Source organism: Alexandromys fortis, unplaced genomic scaffold (genome assembly GCF_014885135.2).
Source record: "Alexandromys fortis isolate MF-2015 unplaced genomic scaffold, M_Fortis_MF-2015_v1.1 scaffold_205, whole genome shotgun sequence".
Classification (NCBI taxonomy): domain Eukaryota; kingdom Metazoa; phylum Chordata; class Mammalia; order Rodentia; family Cricetidae; genus Alexandromys; species Alexandromys fortis.
This window is the reverse complement of record NW_026068107.1, coordinates 112,870-124,938: the sequence shown is the minus strand read 5'-3', so window position 1 is coordinate 124,938 and position 12,069 is coordinate 112,870. Positions and strand designations below refer to the sequence as shown.

The following is a 12,069-nucleotide window of genomic DNA, read 5'->3' as shown; positions in this document are numbered from 1 at the left end:
ATGTAATAAACCAGACAGACACTAAAGAGCAAATACTAGAGGCAGGCAGATCTCTGTGAGTTTGAGGCCAGCCTGGTCTACAAGAGTTAGTTCCAGGACAGGCTCCAAAGCTACAGAGAAACCCTGTCTTGAAAAAAAAGGACAAATACTATATTTATATGATCACACTTATTTGAGATCCTAGAGTTGTCAAATTCACAGTGACTGAAAGTGGTGGCTACCAGGAGTGTGGAGAGGGAACAGGAAGTCAGTATGTCATGGGTTTGGTTCACGTTGTGAAGACGAAAAAGTGAAAATTTGTGGAAAGTGTGGTGGAAATCACACCAGAGCCCAATGGATTCAACACAGAATTGAATCAGACCTTCAAATAAGAACTTGCACTAAAACTACTCAAATTATAGTCTGTCAAACAAAAAGGAAGGAACAAGAAACACTTTCTGTTTTTACAAGGCAAACATTATCCTGATACCAAAACTAGATAAAGACCCCCAAAACAACACAGAGAATTATAGGCCAATCTTCTTGATTTACATACCTGAAAATTCTCAATAAAAGACTTACAAACCATATTTAAAAAACATACACCAAAAAGATCATACACTATGATCAATTTGGTTTTGTTCCAAGGATTCAGAGACGGTGTAATATATGTAAATCAATAAATATGATTCAGCATATAATGGACTCAAATCCAACATCACTGAGTGATAAAGCTCTGTAGAGACCAGGGATAGATGCAGCACATCTCCGCATAATAAGGATGTGATGACGAACTGAAAGCCACCAGACTGACTGATTTTCTGTCCTCTTTATACAAGCTGAAGTCATTTGGAAATGGAGAACTTCAACTGAGAAAATGCCCAACCAGACTGGCCTGTAGTAATTGATGTGGGAGGAGTCAGCCCGTTGTAGGTGGTACCACCACTGTGTGAGGGACTTGGGTTCTATAACAAAGCAGGTTGAGTAAGTCTTGAGGAGCAAGCCAGTAAACAATGTCCCTCCATAACCTCTGTATCAGCTCCTGCCTCCAGCTTCCTGTTCTCTTTGAGTTTCTCCCATTTCTTCCCTCAGCGATGTAGAACTATAAAGTAAAAATAAACCCTTTCCTCCCCAACTTGTTTTTGATCATGGTGTTACACGCAAATCTTAGCATTGGGTTGTTATATTTATGTTTTTAATTTATGCTACCCACAGAATGCAGAAAAGTAAAAGGGGATTATTTCTGACCTCTTTGGATAACAGGCACCCCATGGTAAACAGACATTTATGTAGGCAAAATATTCCCACACATATAGCAAAATAAATTTAAGGAGGAAAAAAGGAGAAAAGGAAAAATAAAAGGTCCAGGGGAGGTAAGCTGTAAATCTCCACAACCGTCCCTAGAAATAGGATCAAGAAGAAAGAGGAACAGCTGTACCATCTGCATTAAGCCTGCACGGATGATGCACACATGGTTCATAAGCAGCCACACGGTCGAGAGGGAGCCTTAGAGAAAGAATAGAGCTCACAGTGTTAGGGAAGCAAAAAGAGTTAGTGAAACCACACCTAGAAAAGAGGAGAAATGTGTACAGAGTCAGGGGTGTGTGACCCACTGCTAAAGGGGCAGGGCTTACTGTAAGGGAAAGCAGATTACTTCCTGAAAGGATGGATCAGTATGGTCCCTTTTGCATTTTAGTACTGATTAAGGGGGAGGAGCCCCGTTTTTTAGAAGGGGTCCTTTGGCCTTCTGGTTGGTTGACCTAGCTGGATCAACTCTTCACCAGGGAGAGAGTGGCATGTCTCCATTCAGAGGGACATTTAGTTCTTTTGGAAGAGAGGCAACAACATCCCATTATCGAAGCTTCAAGGCTACTGATAACAGAACCATCCAAAGGCTTAGGTGAAGGGACAGAGGGGCTACCCATGGAAGAACAAATAGAAGCTGCTAGTTTGCAATTTATTAAAGCGACAGTCAGACATTTGTGCTCTCCAGAGATTCAAGTGAGAAAGCTTTGAGATGGAGATTTTTTTTTTAAAGCATCTAAGACTTCAGGCATAGCATAACATAAAAGGAATTTCCTGAGAAGATGAAATTGGAAATAAGGTTATGAAAAACTGGGTATTTCACAGATTAGGGGGCATATTCAGATGTTTTTAAAGGAAAGTTGGGTAGAGAACTCGGAACCTTCCAGGTACACCTGCCTGCCTGTCACACCCCACCAAAATATCTGTCCCTCTTCAGAATCCTAGTCTCAGAGCAGGGAGAAGCCCTGGAAGAGAGGATGTGGAAAAAAATCTTGCCATTACCACCCCCAAAAAGATGTTAATTTCCAAGGTGGGGTGGAGAGTTGCTGCCAGAAATGAAAAAAGTTACAAACCTAAAAAGAGCATCCAGGTTTGGAGCTCAAGACATGGACAGACTTGGTGTCTGAGGAGCAGGGAGGGGTGGAGGAAGAAAAGGTGGAGAAGTGGTCCTGGATTCAGGACAGGTTCCCTGTTTCGGCTTTCCACTGAGTGCACAAACCCTGCCTGTGTTCCCAGGCTGTATATCTGAACCTGCTGTTGCCAGCTCTTCTGGATACTAGAAAAAGAGGGGGAACAGGGTAGAATCCCTGCAGGTCAGTGCACAGATGCAGTATTGGTAGAAAAAGATGATTAAATATAGTACACATTTTCTTTTCCTTTTAATACCTCTCAATTCTATGTGATGTTTGAAACAGGAAACATAAGTGATGTGATGTGGTCCTCTATAGACATAGAGTAAATGTATTGTAGATTCTGTTCTTACAAGGGATGATTGTGAAGGAGCTATATTTGCAATAATATCTCACAGGCACTCACTATATTTGAGTACCACTATTTAATACCTACCAGGAAGATCCGGGATAGCTACTGTAGCATACTTACTCCAAAGTGCCTTGGTCCTTCCACCCATCTGAGATTCATACACACAGGATCATATTTAACCTCAAAAGATTGCTAATGAACAGAAGATGAAGGAGTGTTATCATATTGAATGGATAAGGATGGGTAAGGGAATTGACTCACCTTTAATGTCCCAATGTCTGTTCACCTTTCCTGTCTGGCAGACATCACAGCACACTGGGTTCTTCCCTATGAACTCCTGCTTCTGGGTTGCAGAGATTAAATCTTCACATTTACACTAGAAGGTAGCATAAGGGAAAAGAAAACTCATGAAATAGAGGAAACCAGGATGAGAAAGCACATAAATCCCAGGGGATGGAGTGACAGTGCCTTGTCTGTGCAGACGACACCAATAGAAGGTAACAATGATGTTTTTCCTCCTCCCAGGTCATCTCATCACCCTGGGCATATACAGTGATAACTGTGACTGCAGACACATACCGGGAATGTGAGCTTGTGCATTTCCCATTCCCGTGGCAAGAACTCTCCCTCTCTGTGTGCACTCAGGCCCCTACTTGCATGCCACAGACTTCCATGGGCAGCACAAAGGAGGCAAGGGAAATCGGCCAACCACATAAATACACAGGTTTTGTTTCCTCTCCATTCAGGCCCTGAAAATGATTCTTTGAGGTAGGCATCATTACTTCCTTTCCATACAGGGGCTCAGAGAGTGCAATGCTTAGACCCAGAAAATTCTCCAGAGGCACCAGATGAACATTGATGCCATCTTAAATGGATTCCTCTAGCCAATACTGGGACAAAGGGAGCAAGGAAATAGAGAACAGCAATAGAGAGGAAAACAGTTTGGGAAAATGGGTGTTGAGCCATACTGATATAAGTCAGCACATGAGTAAAGAACTATAGAGATAACTAAGCAGTATACTAAACACCAGGTCATCATTGAAGAGGACCAGGAGAATATAACACATAACCTATCACAGCAGTAAGTGATTAACTAACTTTCACAAATATATCCAGGGACATATTTGCACAAGCATGAGCATATACACAACACACACTAACAATTGTCAATGTAAACACACAGCTCTCACCTCGAAGGAAGAAGAGAGAGTTCATTCTGGAGTCAAATATCTGTGAGTAAACATGAGTGAGACAGGTTTAGTTTAGTACAAATTCCATGTTATAATGTGGAAACAGATTCATGAAGTTTTATAAAAACTCTCATTTATTTCAGACTGTCAAAAACCTATAAATCTGACAAGGAAATGGCAACAAACTGCATTATGCATCAAATAAAGTTTCCGTCATGGAGTAATCCATGTTTTTAACAAAAAAGATTATATCAGACTTAAGATTGAGGCTTTGTACCCCACGTTGAGCACCAATTGTTGAAGGAGAGAATGCCTGCTTTTGGTCCCAGCTGCCCAGTTAGCTTACACCTGAAACAATCACACACAAATCAGAAGCAGAAAGAGAGAGAGAGCATGAGCAAGGAACTCAGGACCGCGAGGGGTGCACCCACACACTGAGACAATGGGGATGATCTATCGGGAACTCACCAAGGCCAGCTGGCCTGGATCTGAAAAAGCCTGGGATAAAACCGGACTTGCTGAAAATAGTGGACAATGAGGACTACTGAGAACTCAAGAACAATGGCAATGGGTTTTTGATCCTATTGGTTTCGTGGTGGGCGCCTAGGTAGTTTGGATGCTCACCTTACTAGACCTGGATGGAGGTGGGTGGTCCTTGGACTTCCCACAGGGCAGGGAACCCTGATTGCTCTTTGGGCTGACGAGAGAGGGGGACTTGATTAGGGGAGGGGGAGGGAAATGGGAGGCAGAGGTGGGGAAGAGACAGAAATCTTTAATAAATAATAAAAAAGGAAATTGTATTAGTTAAATTACTGCCTGGCCCATTAGCTCTAATTTCCTATTGGTCAACTCTTACATCATAATTCAACCCATTTCTACCAATCTGTTTAAGACCACAAGGTCATGGCTTACCGGAAAATATTCTAACCAGCGTCAGTCTCAAGCAGGAGCTTCATGGCATCTGCCACACTGCCCTTCTTCACAGCATGCAGTTCAGTCTACTCCATCTAAGTGCTGCCCTATCAAAAGGCCAAGGCAGTTTCTTTATTCAACCAATGAAATCAAGACATAGACAGAAGAACCCCCTTATACCAGCCAACACCATGGCCCCGGTTGGCAGCTCAGATCACTTAGTGTCACTCCAGTGGCAGAACAGCCCTCAGATGCCAATAAGGCCACAGGATGCAGCACAGACTCCAGACTCCTGTGTGCCCTTTGGTGGCAGCTTGGACCATGAATGTTAACATAGATCCAAGCTGCAATAAGACTGGAGACCCAGAAATGACCTTTGGTAGCAACTTCGGTCCTGATGACCCCATGGCCATGAATGACAAGAAGACCACCCACCTCAGCCTGTTCCTCACTGCCTTCACATCTTCTATTCCTCCTCTTTTCACAGCACATGAACCATCCCACTACTCTTTCTCTCCTGTTTCTCCATCACACATTTTGCTCATTGTAATGGAAGCCTTGTAGCTCTGGGCAGGCCTATGGTTGTCTGCCAGCCAGCCCAGGCTTTGAGGACTCAGGTTGGACTGTGAGTGGCTGGCACCTTCTGGAGTGGAATGCCATCAGGCAGGCTGGGGATGTCTAACTGCTAGACAATGAGTACAGTTAAAAACATATATGTGTAATGTATACATTTCAGCTCAAATGTAAAGGGATCCTGGCTGTTCCAGAGGCAAGGAATACCACAAAGTCTTAGCAGCTTACAGATCTGCTTCAGGGAAAGCTTTCCTCAAAGTAACAGCACTGCTCCATCAGGGAAGTTGTTACAGCTTTGGTCAGACAATTAACATATCAAGAAATACTTTTCCAAGTCTCTCTCCTGTTTTCCATGGCCACCAGCAGTGGGTATGAGACTTTCATCCTCCACAACCTGCCAGGTCTTCGTATGACAACTCTTTATTTCTGAGTATTTTATGGGGGTGTCGAGAGTCCCCTCAGAGTCACCTGTCTCTCTTCCCTAGTGTTAAGGATGTTGCGGCTGTATGTTTCTCTTAGTGGAGCATCTACTCACTCTTCTGGCCAAGTTTTAGTTCCTGAATTGTCTATTTTCTTAGTGGCTCTTTTTGAGACTTTCTATATTCTGTAAACAAGAAGACTGTCATCTGATACACAATTTCCAACATTCATTTTTTCCCAGGCAGGGAAAATTTCTTTTATATCACAGTGTACATTTTTCACTTTAGGGAAGTCCTAACAGTCCAGTTCTTCTTTCCATGAAAGGGGGTTTGTTATATCTAAGACGTTTGTTCCTAATCCATGATCATGAACATTCAAATGTTTTCTGCTACAAGATTCATGTTTAGGTTGTATTTTGGATCAATTACCTTTTAGATTTGCTCTCACTATTTACTGGGTATCTGCCTGTACGTCTGTGTGTGCTGTATGCATGTTTGAGTGCAGATGCTTACTGAGGCCAGAAAAGACTGTCAGTTATCCTGGATCTGGAGTTATAGGCATATGTGGGCCACCATATGGGTGCTGGAAACTGAAGTCAGGTCCTCTGCAATAGCCAAAGACACTGTTAACGTCAGAGATGTCTCTCTAGTCCTGGGTAGATCATTTGTTAATTTTGATTGACTTTTGTATCCTGCAATATACAACTTGTCTATATTTATATCTGTGTATGAGGATGTCCACTTGTCTCATAATAAGACAGAAAGACAGGGCATTGAAGGGGACATGAGAGGGGAATACACAGCCACTTACCCTGTGATCATTTTTACATTTTTCTGACATTCAAGAAGCCTCCACCCAACTGATAGAGCCAAAATTACCTGCAGTTATTTTGCAAGTATTACTAAAGACATCTCAAAGAAAGTTGAAAAATTACAACAAATAAACTAGGGTCCGAAGATATGGTTCATTCTTTTATATCACTGGATGTCTTCCAGAGGATCCAGGGTTGATACTCTGGTTCACAACTGTCTGTAACTCCAGTTCCGAGAGATCTCGAACTCTGGGGGACTCACTCATGTGGTGCAAAGACTTCCCTGTGAAAAACATTAAACAAATTAATTAATTATGCTTACTTAGGACCAGAATGTCTGTAGAATCACATATTCACCTTACAATTTAATTTACTAAAAGAAATTTTAAAAGGGATAAGAACATTTAAAAGCATTTTTATTATTTACTTTTTAATAACCTATTGTATATTTTTTTCTAGTGGAAAAACAGAACCATTTCAAAGACTCAAAGTATGTAATTTTAAAACAATGTAACAATGTAACTTTGAGAGCCATGAAAATCTTCACATTTCTCACTCTCCTGCCCTCCTCACACACCCTTTGCACTGACACCTAATCTCAAGTCTCTCTCTAGTCCTCACTCAGGCCGTCATGCATGAGCCATCCCTATACTATGTGAGCTTCTGTCCAAAGCATTAATAAGCTCACAACCTTTGCTTCATTCTGGCTTTTTCTGAAATTCTTTTCTGCAGCCTAATCATAGATCCAGCTTTACCAGGGTCAAGGTTATCAAAGGGACAGGGTGATCCTCAGGCTGCTGGTCACGATGCTGGGCTGTACCTCCCTACCACCACAGAGAGTCCCAGAAAAACTCGGTGAAGAGCAAATGCCTGCTTCACTGAAGTGTCTTTGTGTCTTTGCTAAAGGTGTCCCCTCACACGTGTGTGACTCTTCTGTTCCCTTCATATTCTTTTCTGTCTTGTTGACATTACCAATCAGGCACGCTGTCTTCATTTCTCTAGGTTTATAAGGAGTTTGGAAGTCAGATGTTCATCCTCCAAGTTCGTTCCTTTTCAAGGTTGTCAATGTCAGGTCTCTTCTATGAGAAGAAGAACAGGAAGGCAGAGAGAACATGCAGAAGGTTGACAAGAAGCTGACATGAGCCCTTGTTTCTAGTATATGAGTCATCAGTGCCATCAGTGTGTGTGTGTGTGTGTGTGTGTGTGTGTGTGTGTGTGTGTGTGTATAGGAAGGGTCTGTGAGACGAACAAAGAAGAGGAAGATGTCACTGCACATCTTTGACTTGACTGGATGCAGACAGACTACTCCATCCCTATATTCAGTACAGTAGAGTGCATGAGCGTTCTCATCTGCCTTCCTCCCCTCTCCATGAGCTTTCTCTCCCCTTACTCTGCCTTCTAGTAGAACAGGGAGAAAACTGTGAACTCTCCATGCAGAACCAGCTCCTGGAGAAGAACCAAGTGTGGTGTGGTCTTGTCAGCCTGTTACCTAGCAAGAGTGACAAGATCATGTGGGACTTACCAGGTGAGTCATTTCCTTTTCTCTTCCCTTCCGTGTGACCAGCAGGGGATCTGTGATGCCTTGTAAGAACACATCCTGTTGAGTAGGTAGCAGCAATAGCAGCACACTGTGGAACAATGGTATTCATAGACTCCCCAGATGACTGAACCCTGCATGGGTCCCTTTAAATGACCAGGACTGAAGTGGAAGCCATCCCCATCAGACCATTTTCCTGAATGGACCATCATTACTACATCACATTTGCAGGGACTGCTTATTAAAATGGTAGATATCTGGGTCCACAACAGACACTGAATCAAACCATGGGAAGTGGGGTGTGGCATAGCCACTTCTTTCTGGTGGCTGTCCATGTTAAAATTTATTGCTAGTGGGTTTGATATTCTGTCCTCTAGGATATGGAGTCACAGACTGCTTAATTCCATACCATGTCCTCTTGTTACTCCCGTAAATACCAGTGTGTTACATGGCATGTCAGATACGCATCAATTCCTTCATGTATATTTATCCAGATATTCACATACTGGCCTGTTTTGTGAGCACCTTGTTCCTGCACTGAGAAGACTAGCAGAGGTCCTGGAGTATCATGTTAGATGGCTAAACTGTCAGTAAGTAGAGGAAAGCAGTAATTGGAGCAACTCCATATATTATTTGTGCTTTAAAGAACACAAGGTGGACATAAAATGGCTGTGATGGGGATTGTTGTAGGTGGGGTTTCCTCCAAAGGCCTGTTTCATCAGGTAGCATTTGACTTGAGTCCTGATTGACAAGAAGAACAAGGGATATACATGCCTTGTTGGTGGGCTTGTCCTCATGGACCTCATTTGGTCTACGAGCAGAGGACAAGCCTAGAGGCTGGCGGACAGTGTAGTCATGTCGGTGTGAGGTGGAAAGGGTAGATGACTCTCATGGTCTTTCAGTTGTATTATGACTATGAAAGGAAGATCCGGAGAGAGTCACAATTTGATTTTTGTTGTTCTTATGCTATTGTGTGGAGAATGAACTAAATAGAAACTGCTGACAGAGTGGGTTGGAACATCCATTATGGTCAACAGAGGCCATGCCGCTGCAGTGTGTAGAGAGACTGGAACCTTTGGCCATGGCTGCTGTTGGCAGGGCAGTGACTGTGCATGGGGCTTATGGAGAAGAGGCAGGGCAAAAATTCCTGGGCTTTTCTGGCTCCATGGCCACATAGTGGTGCTGTTTTCTGATATCAGTTGTTTCTTGTGTTTTTGAGACATTCTCTGGATGGTTTGGAAACCCAATGACCCTTATCGTGAAACTTGGTGATTTAATGACACACATCAGTTGATGAAGAAGCTGCTCTCATCTCTCCAGCACATACTTGCTCATCTTAGTGACACCTGGAAGTGTCATACCATGTTCACCTACCAGAGGAGTAGTAGTAGTAGTAATGGTACTAGTGGTAAAGGTAGAAGTAGTGATAGTGGTGGTGGTATTGGTGGTAGTGGTGGTGGTGGTGGTAGTAGTTTCACCTCTGGGACCTCTGAACTCGCCAACCATGGGATTGTGATAAGATTTATAGTACTAGGCAAGTGTTTCCTCCTGTGGAGTGGGCCTAAAATTGAAACATAGTTACTTGGTTACCTCTGTGATATTCATGCCACTGTTGACCCATGGGTATATCTTGCCATGTTGGCCATTATTGTAGTTCACTGAGGAATAAGAACCTTGACAACTTTCCTCCACTCAATAGCCTGGTAGTATCTTCTGGTAATAGGAAAACTGGGTAGTACGAAGGAAGGTTTCTGGTCAGTGTCAACTTGATTTTTTCATACCCTGTGGCCAAAGTGTGTGGTGTCTTAAACAATAGGAATCAAGAGCAATGACAATGACCTGTATTGTTTTGGGGGATCACTGGAACAGCCCTGACCAACAGCTGGAGGGGGTATCCCACACTGGCACTGGGCTTTTTAATAATCCATGGTGTCTGGGAGGAGCATCATCCCTTTTGTCAGGTAACTCCAATTAAACTCATACATATTAAACAATCGTAGGTTTGGCTACTACTGTCATGTCTGGTCTTTAATTCAATCTGTAAGAGAAAATATTCCACATCTCCCTGATAAATCTGACTTGCTGCACTCACGTGAAGATTTCCATTTTAACACAGACTTCTTAGTCTTTTCCAAATTCTTCCTGATGCGATAGGTCACTGTGCACTTATCTGTTGCTTTCCTGGCCCCAAATCTGGAATCAGACATTTTCCCCAGGCATCTTTGAGGGGGCAGTGTTTGTGGTGTACTCAATCTGAGCAATGGGGTTGTTGGTGATAAGTAGTTGATTGGATTCAGTGCATGGAATGAGTACTTCAGCATCTTCGAGAGCATAAATGTTGTCAGCCTCTGTCCTGGTTTCTTCTAGGGCACTCTGTAGGAGATCATTTTCTTTTCTTGGGGGGTGCTCAACTATCCAGTGTTTCAAAGCACAAGCATACATATTTTATCAATTCTCCCACTCACAGTAAAGGTGTGCACTCTCTGTTCCCAATGCACCTTTCTGAATTGATGAAAATGCTCGGGATCTGCACTGCCCAGCTCAGGAACACTAGCTGTCTGTGGCTGTTGGCCACCGGAAATCTGAGCAGTGCTGAGGGTGACACTTAAAATTATGGTTAAATTTTGTTGTTAAAAGCTGACTTTATTTATTTTAAATAGGGTTATATAATTTATTAACCTCCATGTGCCACATGTAACTGTGAGGAAAACATTAGGCAGATAACACTGGCCTCATTTCTTCACCTTGTGTTGTGTAATCACAATATGTCCTGGAGATAATGCTATAATTACAATCACGGACTTTATGTTGCCTTCTTAAAAATTATTTTGTTTGTTTTGAGATAGAATCTCAGTATATAAGTCAGGTAAAACTTGAGCTCACTATGTAGCTCAGGATAGCCTCAAAACGACTATTCTCTTGTCTTTACCATCAGCCTGTTGGCATCACAGATGCATACCACCATACCTGGCTAAGCACATGTGTACCTCGTCATTTGAATGGTAGATACACCTGAGATCCTGCTGTCCCTCGTTCCTTCCCACAGACAATTTTCATAGTTCTGATCTTGGAGTTCTACATTGTTGCTCTGACAGTCTTTGTGTCCCCTTCCGTGTTCTTTGGGATGGATCCTTAGAAGAAAGATCCCTGGTCCCCAGAGTGCACGCTTGTGTTTTACTAGCATCAGACCCCTCCATAGGCTTGGAGAACAGTTGCATTCTCTCCAGCAATGGAGAAGCGTGTCCCTTTGCTCACAGACTACCCACGTGGAGAGCTGAGAGGAGGTGACTGCTATGTGAGAAACCTGCGGTGAGCATTTCCTGAAATCAGGACAGTTACATGCTCAGCCTGGACCCTCTGCCTGTCTTTCTCTTTGAAGACGTGGTTCTTCTTCCTCTCTGAGTCCTGTGTCTCTTGCTCTAGTGCCACAGTGTGGGAAAGGGAAGTCACGTGCTTGGTGTAACCTCAATGTTCCCCTTAAAAAAATTGCTTTCTTATAGATCATCCATACTTGGTTAAGTATGGAGACATGTTAACTGCACTATCAAATGAAAAGCAGAATCATAAAAAAATCTACTCCGCACCCAGGATAACTTCCAAGACAGACACCACACAAGGTTTATCCTCCCTCCCCTCCGTAAGGGAGATATAGCCAGGAGCAGGGTGGGGCCTGATAGCGAGCACTATGGGAAGGATGGGCCAAATTTTCCTTGGTTTCCCAAGGCAGCATTTGTTTTCCTTTGTGGACCAGACAGTTTAATGCAGTCTCTTTGAATGGTTTCCATGGTAATCCACTTGAGCAGACCAAAAGAGGGAAAAAGGCATTGTGTGAGACATGTAGATGTGGGGTTAGAATGATG

General features: G+C 43.1%; 1 long non-coding RNA gene across 1 annotated transcript; it reads right to left on the bottom strand.

Moving 5' to 3' along the window:
* Nucleotides 1-3,956: 3,956 nt before the first annotated feature.
* On the bottom strand, nt 3,957-5,647 carry LOC126489717 (uncharacterized). The gene is made up of 3 exons (XR_007589000.1): nt 4,869-5,647; nt 4,581-4,670; nt 3,957-3,996 (listed from the first exon to the last, which is right to left on the bottom strand). It is a non-coding gene; the product is annotated as an uncharacterized lncRNA (long non-coding RNA).
* Between the last annotated feature and the right edge of the window lie 6,422 nt (nt 5,648-12,069).